At 40.9% G+C, this 12,463-nt stretch overlaps 1 long non-coding RNA gene across 2 annotated transcripts; it reads left to right on the plus strand.

Annotated features, from left to right (window-relative positions):
- Nucleotides 1-1,610: 1,610 nt before the first annotated feature.
- LOC123153457 (uncharacterized) lies at nt 1,611-9,476 on the plus strand. Of its 2 annotated transcripts, none has more exons than XR_006476507.1 (5): nt 1,611-2,131; nt 2,563-2,649; nt 2,754-2,885; nt 8,108-8,277; nt 9,061-9,476. It is a non-coding gene; the product is annotated as an uncharacterized lncRNA (long non-coding RNA). The 2 variants fall into 2 exon arrangements; XR_006476508.1 differs by having other exon boundaries at nt 9,068-9,476.
- The last annotated feature ends 2,987 nt before the right edge of the window (nt 9,477-12,463 follow it).

Raw genomic sequence — 12,463 nt, forward strand, 5'->3', positions numbered from 1 at the left:
GAAGAGGGAGAGCAGGGAGAGGGGTGCGAGGCGTGGAGGTCCGGCGGCGCGGCAGCCTATGGCGAGGCCGAGCGCGAAGGCGGCGGGGCGACAAGGGGCTCTCGGATCGGCGGGGGAAAACAACAACGCAGCCGGGATATATACAGATAGATTAGTTCCACTTTGGATATGGTAAATAAATATAGATGTGTTACAGAAAAAAAACTGAAAGTGTAAATTCATGAGAAGAAAGCGTATTGTGACGGTGAACCCACGGAGTCAATCCGTGCTTTATTATCTATAATCCCTAATAATAAAGCACGGATTGACTCTGTGGGTTCACCGTCACAATACGCTTTCGCCCAGTCATAATACATTTTTATGGTTCGTATAGACAAAATCGTAATATAAACGAGGTGGTACTAATTAGCTCTAGCTAGATTGGTTGGTTGATTCGTGTCAACAGGCGCTCTCTTCCGAAAGTCCACCGATTACGTGGCCTCGACCTCGTGCCGGTGCGTGGTACAAATGCCCGTGCGTTGCATCGGGCAATAAATGTGACATGACTTGCTTCATGGGTACTTTTTTATCACTTTATATATCTCATTTAAATATATTTTGAACGTGAAAATTTCCTTGTTTTTATTAAAAATGTAAAACCTTTTGAATAGTAGTATAAAAAATTATGTAAATCGGCACATTTTTCTATGAAATATTTTTATGTAAATTAATTATTTCTATTTTACATTTTGAAATATTTTTTGTAGTTAGTAGTTCTTTTTTGGGTGATTTTTAAGTGTTTTTAAAATAGCACGAACATAGACTTGCTTCATGGGTACTTTTTTGCCACTTTATATATCTCATTTAAATAAATTTTGAACATGGAAATTTCCTTGTTTTTATTAAAACTTAATATTTTCATAAAAAATGTAAAACCTTTTGAAGAGTAGTATAAAAAATTATGTAAATCGGCACATTTCTCTATGAAATATTTTTATGTAAATTAATTATTTTTATTTTACATTTTGAATTTTTTTGTAGTTAGTAGTGCTTTTTTGGGTGCTTTTTAAGTGTTTTTAAAAAAGCATGAACATATTTGTTGAAATATTTTTAAATTATCTTTATATGTGTAATTTTGTTGGCATTTCTGTTTGGTAATTTTTATACTTTTGTAATCCAATTGTTTAAACATTAGAAATAAGGTTACACCGAGTATTTCTTTTTGGACTGTAATTTGGACTTATCCTAACAATGTTTGTGATGACCTATTGAGCTCCTAATTTTCATTTCATCCTATTAAAAAGTATCAACTTTTTTTTTTCAGTAAAACACGATATTTTATTTCTTTGAGTATGTTTTTTAGATTTTCGAGAATATTTTTAAAATTGTAATTTTTTATGGTGAATTTTTTTTGGAATATTATATTTCATGTCTTATTTATTTAGCACTACCTTTATGTTTGGTCCATTGAGATTTTTTTTTTTGAAACTATGGTCCATTGAGAGTGTTTGTGTTATTTTGGTAGCAGCTAGCTCAGGCCTTAGAGCCTTTAAAAGAAAAAGCCCACGGTTACCCTCAAAAAAAAAAAAGCGACGGTAACCGTGGCCACTCCATCCGTCTCCTTTGTCCTGTGTGAAGACGCGCTCCTCCTCCCCCACCCCCGCCTCCTCCGCGTCAACCTGCTCCTCCACGGCGCTCACCGCCGCTTCGCCGCGCCTCTCCTTCAACTCGGCCTCCCTGAAGAATCTCCTGGCCCTCCTCCGCTCCGACCCGGCCTTTCTCTCCTCGTCCCCGCCGCAGCCGCCGCACACGGCCCCGTGCTCCCCTTCCGGCACCCGCGTTTTCCACCGCGTCCGCGTGGCCGCCTCAGCTCTCTGCGTGCTCCGCACCCTTCAGGCGCCGCCCGCCGCCGCCGAAGCCGACCGCCGCGTCTCCCCCGTCTCCGGCGGCGAGCATCGTCTGGGGTCCTTCCTGTTCGCGGCGGCGGCGGCTTTGGTGTTTTCGGGGGCGTTTCTTGGGTGGCTGGTCGAGGCGCCGAGCCATTGCTCTGGCTACCGTGACACCGCGAGGAAGCCTCGCGTCCTGTTAAGGAGCTTATTATCTGCTTCGGTGCCACACTCCCCGGTGGTTTTCAGATCTGACTGAAACTGAGGTGAGTGAGGACTTTTGGCCTTTGAGTGTTTATTAACAGTTTTTTTCTTTCTGAAATTTCCATTAACAGCAACTTAGAGCCACTCTCTGTGCAAATGAATACTGTATCATTCTCCATTTTAAGATTGATCTAGAGGTACACAAGTCACATTCAGAAGGCCAATCTGCAACTACACGCACGCGTAGTTTAATCTTGTTCAGGTTGTGATTTTCTCCGGCGAATTAGTTTATTCCATCAGAGAATGCCAGCTCTGCAAAACGATGTGGTTTCCTTTAGTCAAGTATGTTATCGCTTGTTTAGTCTCAATTCTGGTGTTGGTTTCAAAATGTCGAGGATTAATTGTTTATGTGGATGTAAAATTAGTGGTTGCTAGAATGTAAAGAGCAAGTGTTTTCTATACCAATTTGATAATTTATCTTTTCATACTGCAGATTGGTCTCGATGTAATCCGTATGGTTGATCCCAGTACAAGCAGGACCCTAAGGATTTATCCCCTTTTTACACTGACTAAATGGGAGGTTTGTTTATCAGGATTTCTTAGAATTTATTGTCATATTTTCTCATCATTGTTATGGTACTTAGTAGTTATGGTATTCTAATTGTTGACACTTTGCTTATTTAGGTTTTGGATTCAACTGTAATTGTGATTTGTGCGAAAACTTTGGTATACATTGAAGCAAAGCTAACAAGGATGAAGTCAAACAGCTATACCTCCAATGCTTTGCTTGATACTGTGACAGTAGCAATAGTCCAGGTATTAGAACATCTTTTTTGGTTACTTTCTGAGGTTAAAATAATATACATATGACTATCATATCAGTAGTCTGCTACAACAAAAGAATGAACATAGCAATCCTCATTGATGCATTCATGGTCACACACCACTTCCATGAAAAAGACATGCCACGGTTCTTTGGTAGATGCCAGCATACTGGTTTCATCTTTCTGAATCCACTAAATAGAACAAAAAATTAACAAACAAATGAGTCTTGTCTCTTTGAAGACGATTAAGTTCTGAATTCTAACTGTGAATTTGTCACTTGGCTGCAATGTTTCTGTAGAATCCAAGTAGTATGTTTAATGTTAGAAAATGAAGAATGTAATTTGAAATATAAACACTGTATTTTTTCTTAGACGATGATCCTTTCAAGTAGTAATTGAAATTTTGAAGAAGAAATTGAAAGGTTGTATTACCTATTTGGTTAGGACTTCCTTGTAGACAATATTTTTCGTATATGTCCCGCTTGTGCTGGTCCTATCCTTTTTCTTTTTCTTTTCTCCCTTTGTGTATGTGTTGTCTATGCTGTTCTTTTTCTTCTGCTGCTTGCTCTCATCATGTGTACCTGTTAGTACCTTTATATTTGATGTCGCGGTTGCTCTGGATAGTGCGACATATAGTTGACCATGTGAGAAAACGGGCTCAGGCAGGTAGATGCCGACATTTGGTATTGTCTGCCCTTGTGATTTGCTTATTGTCATTGCAAAGCTGAGTCTGACTGGAAACTGTTTCCTCTTAAAACTGAACGGAAACATGTCATCGTCAGAGGGGCATAATGGTATCCTAGGCAGGAAAACTCGCGTTCCAGAGTGTTGTCCCACCACAATCTCTGCGTCAATTGTATTTTTTTGAAATCCGCGCACGACCAACCTCGTGCCGTTGCATAGTCCATTAGCAGGGTCGATGTTCCTGAGTAGTATGATTGGGCAATTAATTTTGAGCTTCAACATATGTGGAGGCAGTCCATTTGGGGTGAGAGTGTTTAGGAATTCTGGTGGATAGTAGTTATGTGGGTCGTCTTCTACCGAATCGAAGCTGTGGTACACCATCTCCTCCCCTTGGAAGCGATCAATCATTTTTAGGTTGATCTTGTCTACGGAGTCGTTCCTTGTTGATAGAATTGCTCTTGACGTGATGTACTTTGGATCTTTTAGTGAAGCATTGTCCGTTTGGTAGACACTGTCGATGAGCATATCCAGGCCATTGTCATCCGTCTTATTTGCCACACATATACTTGTTGGTAGTTGTATTTCACCATCTTCATTTGTCTCCTCTGTTCCGTTTCCAATGCGTAGGAGGTATTCCGCGAACCAGTTGTCATTTTGAGCCCTCATGTTGCGCACGAGCTTCAGTTGACTCATTGAACTCCAGAGCTCGGACCTGCGTAGTGATGCATCTACTGTCTGGGCTCTTGTTCCCTTTTGAACAACAGGTAGTACTTGCCTAAAATCGCCTCCAAATACTATTGTTTTTCCACCAAATGGAAGGTCTGGTCTGTCCATTATGTCCCGCATGCTTTTGTCTAACGCCTCCACTGTCTGCCTCTTGGTCATGGATGCTTCATCCCAGATTATCAGTGATGCTGCTTTGAGTAGCTTGGCTGTCCCACTCTGTTTGGTGAATCCACAAATATCCCCGTCGTCTATTTTTAGTGGAATCTTGAACCTCGAGTGTGCAGTCCTCCCTCCGGGCATTATGGAAGCAGCAACACCTGAAGTGGCTGTCGCCACAGCAATCTTACCTTGTCCGCGTATTGTGGCCAAGAGCGCCCTGTAAAGAAATGTCTTTCCCGTGCCTCCAGGTCCATCAACAAAGAATATACCTCCTCTTTGGCGGTCAATTGTGGCTAGGATTTCGTCGTAGGCCTCCCTTTGCTCGTTGTTTAGGTTCTTATGAAAAGATGCGTCCTCAGGGTCCACCTCGATGGAGGTCTCCTCGATGATCTCCCTCGGTATGTCGTCTGTCGTCTCATGCTGTTGGTCGATCTCTGGAAGAGGAAACGATTCTATGTCTTTTCCCATTGAGTGCAACATGTCTTTGATATTTTTCAGAACCATCTGTTCGACTGTGTGCTTGCATTTGCAATTTCTGCTGTAGTCCTCTGACATTGCCTCAAGGTGCTTGTTCCAGAGGCTACGTACATCGCTGGGTTCGCAAAAAACCAAGATTGTCGCAAATAGCCTTCGTAGCGATGATGGCATTCTAAACAACTCCGCTTCTGTCATGCAGTCGTCCAATGTGCTATCTGCCTCAATGAGCCCTCTTTTTTCTGCAGCTTCACGAAAGGTTGGCATTACTTGTCCATCAACTGTTCGTAGGTCTTCGTAGCTGGTGGCGCCTGTCACGTGGTTTAGGAGGACTCGAAGATAGTATCGTTCTCCTTCGGCCGGGTGTGCTGCGACTATCCTGCCAACCTGGAACACAGCGGCTTGCTTCCTCGGTTGCCAAAACTTCCCCTGACTCTGCCACGTATAATGTTCCGGAAAATCTCTATATAGTATGCCTCGTGCTTTCTGGTGTGAGCTGTTTGCTTCAAAGTACGCAGTCAGCATTGATCTTTCCGTGCCTTCACGGTCGATAACATTATTTAATTTCTCCTTGGCATGATATGAAACCATGTGCATATTTGGGAGATGCAGCTGCAGTTGCAAGACTGGTGGGTGCATTTTGCTTAGTTCGAAGCCATATATTCTCCACAGTGCCTCAGGAGGTGTCACCCACCGGGCGTCTCTGTACTGCTTAATCTCGTCGATTTCGACTTCCTCTACTTTGTCAGTTACAGATACAGATGCTCGGTCGTGGCCCTTGTAGATGTATTTGAAGAGGTACTTAATGGCTTTAATGCTTGAGCATATCTCAACATTTATGTGGCAGTTGAACATCCTTAACAGATAGGGATTGTAAGGAACCACCCACCTGTTATCTAATATGCAATTTCGGACCATTTCAGTCCGGCCGTCGTCGCGTCTCCTATATATTGGGTAGGAGTCCTTGCCTTGAATCGTAGTTTCGTTAAATGGCCTTGGATAATTATTCTTGCATGACGGACGATTCTTTGTGCATGGACACAATTTGTTCAATGCACCGCAAGGACCATGCATCATATGTTTGATTACCATTTTGTATAGTTCTGGGTACTTGAGCTTGTTAGGGAGCTCGGCGGAGATGATTCTGTCATACTGCTCTGGACATGTGTACTTGTATTTTCCAGTCATGATGAGCAAAAAGTGAGCATGGGGTAATCCCCTCTTTTGGAACTCTACGACATATGTATATGCCTGAACCTTTCCAAGAATGCTCTTCTTGAATAGTTGTTGCTTCATTTCTTGTAGCTTCGCCCTAAAAACACGAACAACAATGTCTGGGCGATCTTGTGGTGTTTGTCCAGTCTCTAGTTCACGTGTGATCTCCTCCCAGTTGGGGTTGCAGGTCATTGTTAGGAATACGTCTGGCTTTCCATATTTTCTTACTAAAGCCATAGTGTTGAGATACCGACGAAGTCTATCTCGTGGCCCTCCAATAAATGATGAGGCAAGTACTCTTCGTTTTTCGACCGCATCTCCATTCTGTTCTCCAGCTTGAATGCTGTCTAGAAGGCCTTGGTATAGGTCAGCCCTTATTTTCTTTTGATTATGCCAGATGTAATCCAGTCTGGAGCTTTCAATCTTGATGTATGTATCTACAGCGAACTGCTGGAATAGGCGTCCGCCATGCAAAATTGGGTTGAATATGCCTGGTCGTGTATGGAATTTATAGCAGTAGTATTCTTTCATTGTTACCCATAGGCCACTGTCCGAATCTGTGCAAATATTGCAACATAAATAGTTAGTTGCATAGGTGGTAGTATATGAAAATTGAATTTTAATGTAATAGTATTTGAATTTTTTTTACCTGGGTCATCGTCATTACTGATATTTTCAGCATCAATATCTTCCTCTCGTGTTTCCCTCTTCGGGATTTTCCTATGCCAACCTAGTTCAGCTCTTGGGAAGAATAAAGGATACGATAACGGATCATAGCACCCGTAATATGATCGAATGTGCTCTTTTTCGTTGTTGTTCCCATGTAATATTACATTTCTGTCATAAGTATCTCTTCTTTGATTTCCTTCAATCCACACTGCAGCTACCTCTGAATTGATTGGCTCGTTGTATGTTCTTTGGTCCAATCTCTGGTCAAGGTTCAAGATCAGTCTGTAGTCCTCAAGGTTTTGGGCTTGTCCCAAACTCCTAAACTGTTGAGAGTACGGGTTACCGCATAGGATGTCTGTTATTATTGCAATCACATGCTTGTCTTGCTCGTACATTTCCTCACGGCAACGGCGGTATCGATGCTCTAAGCTTGGATCATCGTCGTAGAAGTATAGTTCCAGATGCTTTGGATCTGAGTGTATGTTGTGATATATTTGACCATGTGCTCGAAAGGTGTAAATACCGGCCGTTTGCATGTCTGTTGTATCTCTGTCGAGCTGGCAGTATAGTGTAGTAAACGAGAAGTGCCCATTGAAGAATCTGATATTTTGCCGAAAATGTCTTGCATCAGAGTCGTTGCTTGTCCAAAGTCTCATGAGTCCCGGTGGTGTATTTGGATTGGCTAGTCTTATCTGTCCTTTTTTGCAGCATAATCCCGGACTTTCATACTTGAATTTGGTTGCATGGCAGAAATCGCAATCTTTTTCTTTTTCGAGCATGTTTGTGCTTGTTGGTATGTTGCTGTAGACGAGATCATATGGATCCGGGTTGAGGTCTTCCTCGCCTTCTATGATTTCAATTTCCACTTCTCTGTCCCACTCTGATTTGATATACAACATATTTAATTTGGTAAGTAGTATTGTAATGTTGCAAATTTATTTTAATTGTATGAAGCATACCTTCACCGGTGAACATGTATTCATCTTCGTCTGTGTCTTCTTCAAATATGACTCCATCATTACCTGTGTTTTGCATATATATAATATATATATATATATATATATATTATTTTTATTGTGTAAAAACATATATGAAATTGATAACCTTACCATGATCCTCGTTGTAGATTGATTTTGTTGCAGCATCTATTTCCTTAATGGTTGCTTCTTGCTCATATATGATTCCATCATTACCTGTGTAATAATTTTTTATTGTTATGAACATAAAATGTTTGTATATAAAAGTATTTATATGTAATTTATAACCTTACCGTGGTTATCATTGCAGAATGATATTATTTGTGCATCCACTTCTTTGATTGCTGGAAGCATTGAGGAGGGTATGTCTGGCCAGAGCGCCACTTTACCGTGATCATCATTGTATATTGGTTATGTTGGATCATCTGTTTCTCTGATGCTTGGAAACATTGAGGAGGGGATGTCTGTCCAGAAGAGATGGTGAGTTGTACAGATAGATTTATATTTACTTAGAGTGCGAGTATTATATAAACTTGAGATTATTACCGTAAGTCATGACTTGTGGTTGCTCCAGAGGTTCTTTGTTTTCGTCGGTGTTTTCTGTCATGGATGCATCTTCTTTTGATGATATGGAAACAGTTTGCCTCCATCTTCTTATGAATTGTTCATTACGATGGTGTAGCAATGTTTGCCTTTTTCCTGCTGCCACATGATCCCTGTGTTTTACAGCAAATGTAGAAGTACTAACCTCTTGTTCGGTTGCGACATATTCAGGGTTCTCCATTGCAAGCGAATCTTTGGATGGTGTGTTGCGTTCCATTTGACGGCGAGCTTTTCTTTGTTCTACTCTTGCTTTCTTTTGTTCTAGCTGCATGTTTGCATTTTTTTTGTTTTTCTTGTGTGTATTGTGCTGCCTTCTGTTCTGCTATCTTCCCTGAATCTTTCTTTTGATGATAGGCCTCACGGCGTTTTTGAGTTTCTCTTGCCTTTCTTCATCGGTCATGCGTTCATTCCGCTCTTTATACCGCTCTTGATCTCTCTTTCTTTTTTGTTCCTTAGCATTTTTCAGTTTCTCCTGCCTTTCTTCATTGGTCATCCGTTCATATCGCTCTCTATCTCTTTTTCTTCTTTTCTCCTTTGCATCCATGGCTTGCCTGCATCAAAGTTTGTATACGGTAGTTCATTAGAAGGGTTTTGTCAGACTGAAGTTAGTACGCTGGCCATATCATACTATTTGAATAACATTTAACTTGGCATGTAAAGAGTGCAGATTGTCCGTACACGGCAAGGTAATGATGATGACAGCTATATTTGAAGACACATATGAAGGATCATTTGAATTTTACTTGGGATGAGATCATGCGTACCTCAGTTGTAGCACGGGCTGTCCGGCGATGTGGAAAGCTGACTTGTTGAGAAGAAATTACCTCAGTTGTAGCACGGGCTGTCCGGCATGTTGAAAGCTGACTTGTTAAGAAGAAATTGACCAAAGACTTGATATTTACTAGCAAATATGCCCGTGCGTTGCAATGGGTGAAAAACTATTATCCCCGCATGGCTGCATCCTCCAACTAAATGAATATGTTGTCCAAGACTGAAGAATAGTTATGGAGATGTAGTAGAGATACTTTTTTTTTGAAATTATATGCTAAAATTAGATAAGGACTTTTAAAAGGCAACTAAGACTAAAATGGCTACTCCCTTCATTTATAAATAAATATGTATTTTTAAAGAGTTTAATATAGACTACATACAGACATATACAGACATATTTTAGAGTGTAGATTTGTTCATTTTACTCCGTATGTAGTTTATATATAAATCTGTAAAAAGACTTATATTTAGGAACGGAGGGAGTACATGTTAACATGGCCTAATTTTATAAAAGCATACACGGTAGTCATTTTTGTCCAATAAAGGAAGCCTCTATACAGTGCAAGTATCTAAGTCATTGTCTCCAAGCTTGATGTCCCTCTAGCCTTAAAGTACATCTCCAACAAATGAACAAATTAAAATTAATCGATCTCACATATGAGAAAGCGTTGTAGTTGGTTATGTTTGTTAATGGATCGATTAGAAGCAATCCGATCCAATACAGTCGACCAACACAATATGATGAGTCCCCCTGAGACGCCTCCCTCTCTGTCTTGCACTTCTAACCCGCTGGCAGCCATTGACCTCTGTCTGCCGCTCACCTGCTGCGGCGGCAGCACATCCGCCTCGTTGCATCACCGGCAGCCGCCGGAGCATCCGTCCGGACACCAATCCCTCTTTTTGCCCTCTGCTTGTTTGATTTCTACGGCTGGGACTATTTGATGGAAGAACGATATAAGAACGAATCGTTGATCGATGCTGCATGCTGCTCCCAAATCGATATATAAGGAAGGCACGACGCAGGCCCAGCGGCCTATGTAGGGAATCACCGAAAAATTGATAAACTTCAGCCCTATACAGATGAAAGAAATAGTTTTGTGGGCAAATTAGTCAACTTGTCATTGAATTATATGTATGCCAACCTAGCCGAGCTGGTTAGCACATTGTGACTCCACCCAGTTTTCCATGGATCGAATCCCAGCGCGCCTGCTATTTGTTTTTTGTTGCTTCTCTTTTAATGTATCTTTACCTCGACAAAGCCAACTAAAAAAAATAGATGACGGTGAACCCACGGAGTCAATCTATACTTTATTATTAGGGATAGATTGGATTAAGGGGATTGTACATGTATCTATCTAAATAGGATGTGGAGTCCTGTACCCAGTAGGAGTCAGACTTACACTTTCCATGGACTCATGTACCCAGTAGAAGTCGGACATGCATTGGCTTGCACTTTCCATGTCACCCAGTAGGATTCGGACTGCTCAACTTATGCACTTTTCAGCTACGGGTCTTGTTTTTTTATTCTCATTTTTTCATGTGCGGCGAGCACAGTTCCGTTGTTGTGGAGAGTGAGATAATTTTTGCGGTTGCATTTTTTTTTGTTCTCCTATTTGGCTTAGATGGATTGATCATGCACGTCACGCTCCGAAGCAAAGAGTCGGGATTTATTGTAGAGTCAGGATTTGAACCAAAATTATGTGGTTTTTTTTAGCTAAAGTTAGATCAAGCCTGCTAAACTCCGTAGCCTGCTTAAATTACGTGTTTTTATGAACATATTCTCGTTTAGCTCTTGAGAATTAAGTATAAATATACTAATCCAAAACGTTTATTTTTTCATCAACACCATACATGTACGTACACTCTACAGTGACGTTAGAGGGAAATACAGACCATGCAATATATATCATTCAAGGATCTTTGTCTTGATGGTTAGCACATTGTGACTCCACCCAGTTTTTCATGGATCGGATCCCAGCGCGCCTGCTATTTGTTTTTTGTTGCTTCTTTTTAATGTATCTTTACCTCGACAAAGCCAACTTAAAAAAAATAGATGACGGTGAACCCACGGAGTCAATCTGTACTTTATTATTAGGGATAGATTGGATTAAGGGGATTGTACATGTATCTATCTAAATAGGATGTGGAGTCCTGTACCCAGTAGGAGTCAGACTTACACTTTCCATGGACTCATGTATCCAGTAGGAGTCGGACATGCATTGGCTTGCACTTTCCATGTCACCCAGTAGGATTCGGACTGCTCAACTTATGCACTTTTTAGCTACGGGTCTTGTTTTTTTATTCTCATTTTTTCATGTGCGGCGAGCACAGTTCTGTTGTTGTGGAGAGTGAGATAATTTTTGCGGTTGCATTCTTTTTGAGAAATACCTATACTTCTCAGTTGAAATTGCTATCTAACTTATTGAGTTGTAATATCTTCGTGGTTTATTTCTTTTGAAATTGGACGGTAATTTTTGTTCTCCTATTTGGCTTAGATGGATTGATCATGCACGTCACGCTCCGAAGCAAAGAGCCGGGATTTATTGTAGAGTCAGGATTTGAACCAAAATTATGTGGGTTTTTTTAGCTGAAGTTAGATCAAGCCTGCTAAACTCCGTAGCCTGCTTAAATTACGTGTTTTTATGAACATATTCTCGTTTAGCTCTTGAGAATTAAGTATAAATATACTAATCCAAAACGTTTATTTTTTCATCAACACCATACATGTACGTACACTCTACAGTGACGTTAGAGGGAAATACAGACCATGCAATATATATCATTCAAGGATCTTTGTCTTGATGGTTAGCACATTGTGACTCCACCAGTTTTTCATGGATCGGATCCCAGCGCGCCTGCTATTTGTTTTTTGTTGCTTCTTTTTAATGTATCTTTACCTCGACAAAGCCAACTCAAAAAAAAATAGATGACGGTGAACCCACGGAGTCAATCTGTACTTTATTATTAGGGATAGATTGGATTAAGGGGATTGTACATGTATCTATCTAAATAGGATGTGGAGTCCTGTACCCAGTAGGAGTCAGACTTACACTTTCCATGGACTCATGTATCCAGTAGGAGTCGGACATGCATTGGCTTGCACTTTCCATGTCACCCAGTAGGATTCGGACTGCTCAACTTATGCACTTTTCAGCTACGGGTCTTGTTTTTTTATTCTCATTTTTTCATGTGCGGCGAGCACAGTTCTGTTGTTGTGGAGAGTGAGATAATTTTTGCGGTTGCATTCTTTTTGAGAAATACCTATACTTCTCAGTTGAAATTGCTATCTAAC

Source organism: Triticum aestivum, chromosome 7A (genome assembly GCF_018294505.1).
Source record: "Triticum aestivum cultivar Chinese Spring chromosome 7A, IWGSC CS RefSeq v2.1, whole genome shotgun sequence".
Taxonomy (NCBI): Eukaryota; Viridiplantae; Streptophyta; class Magnoliopsida; order Poales; family Poaceae; genus Triticum; species Triticum aestivum.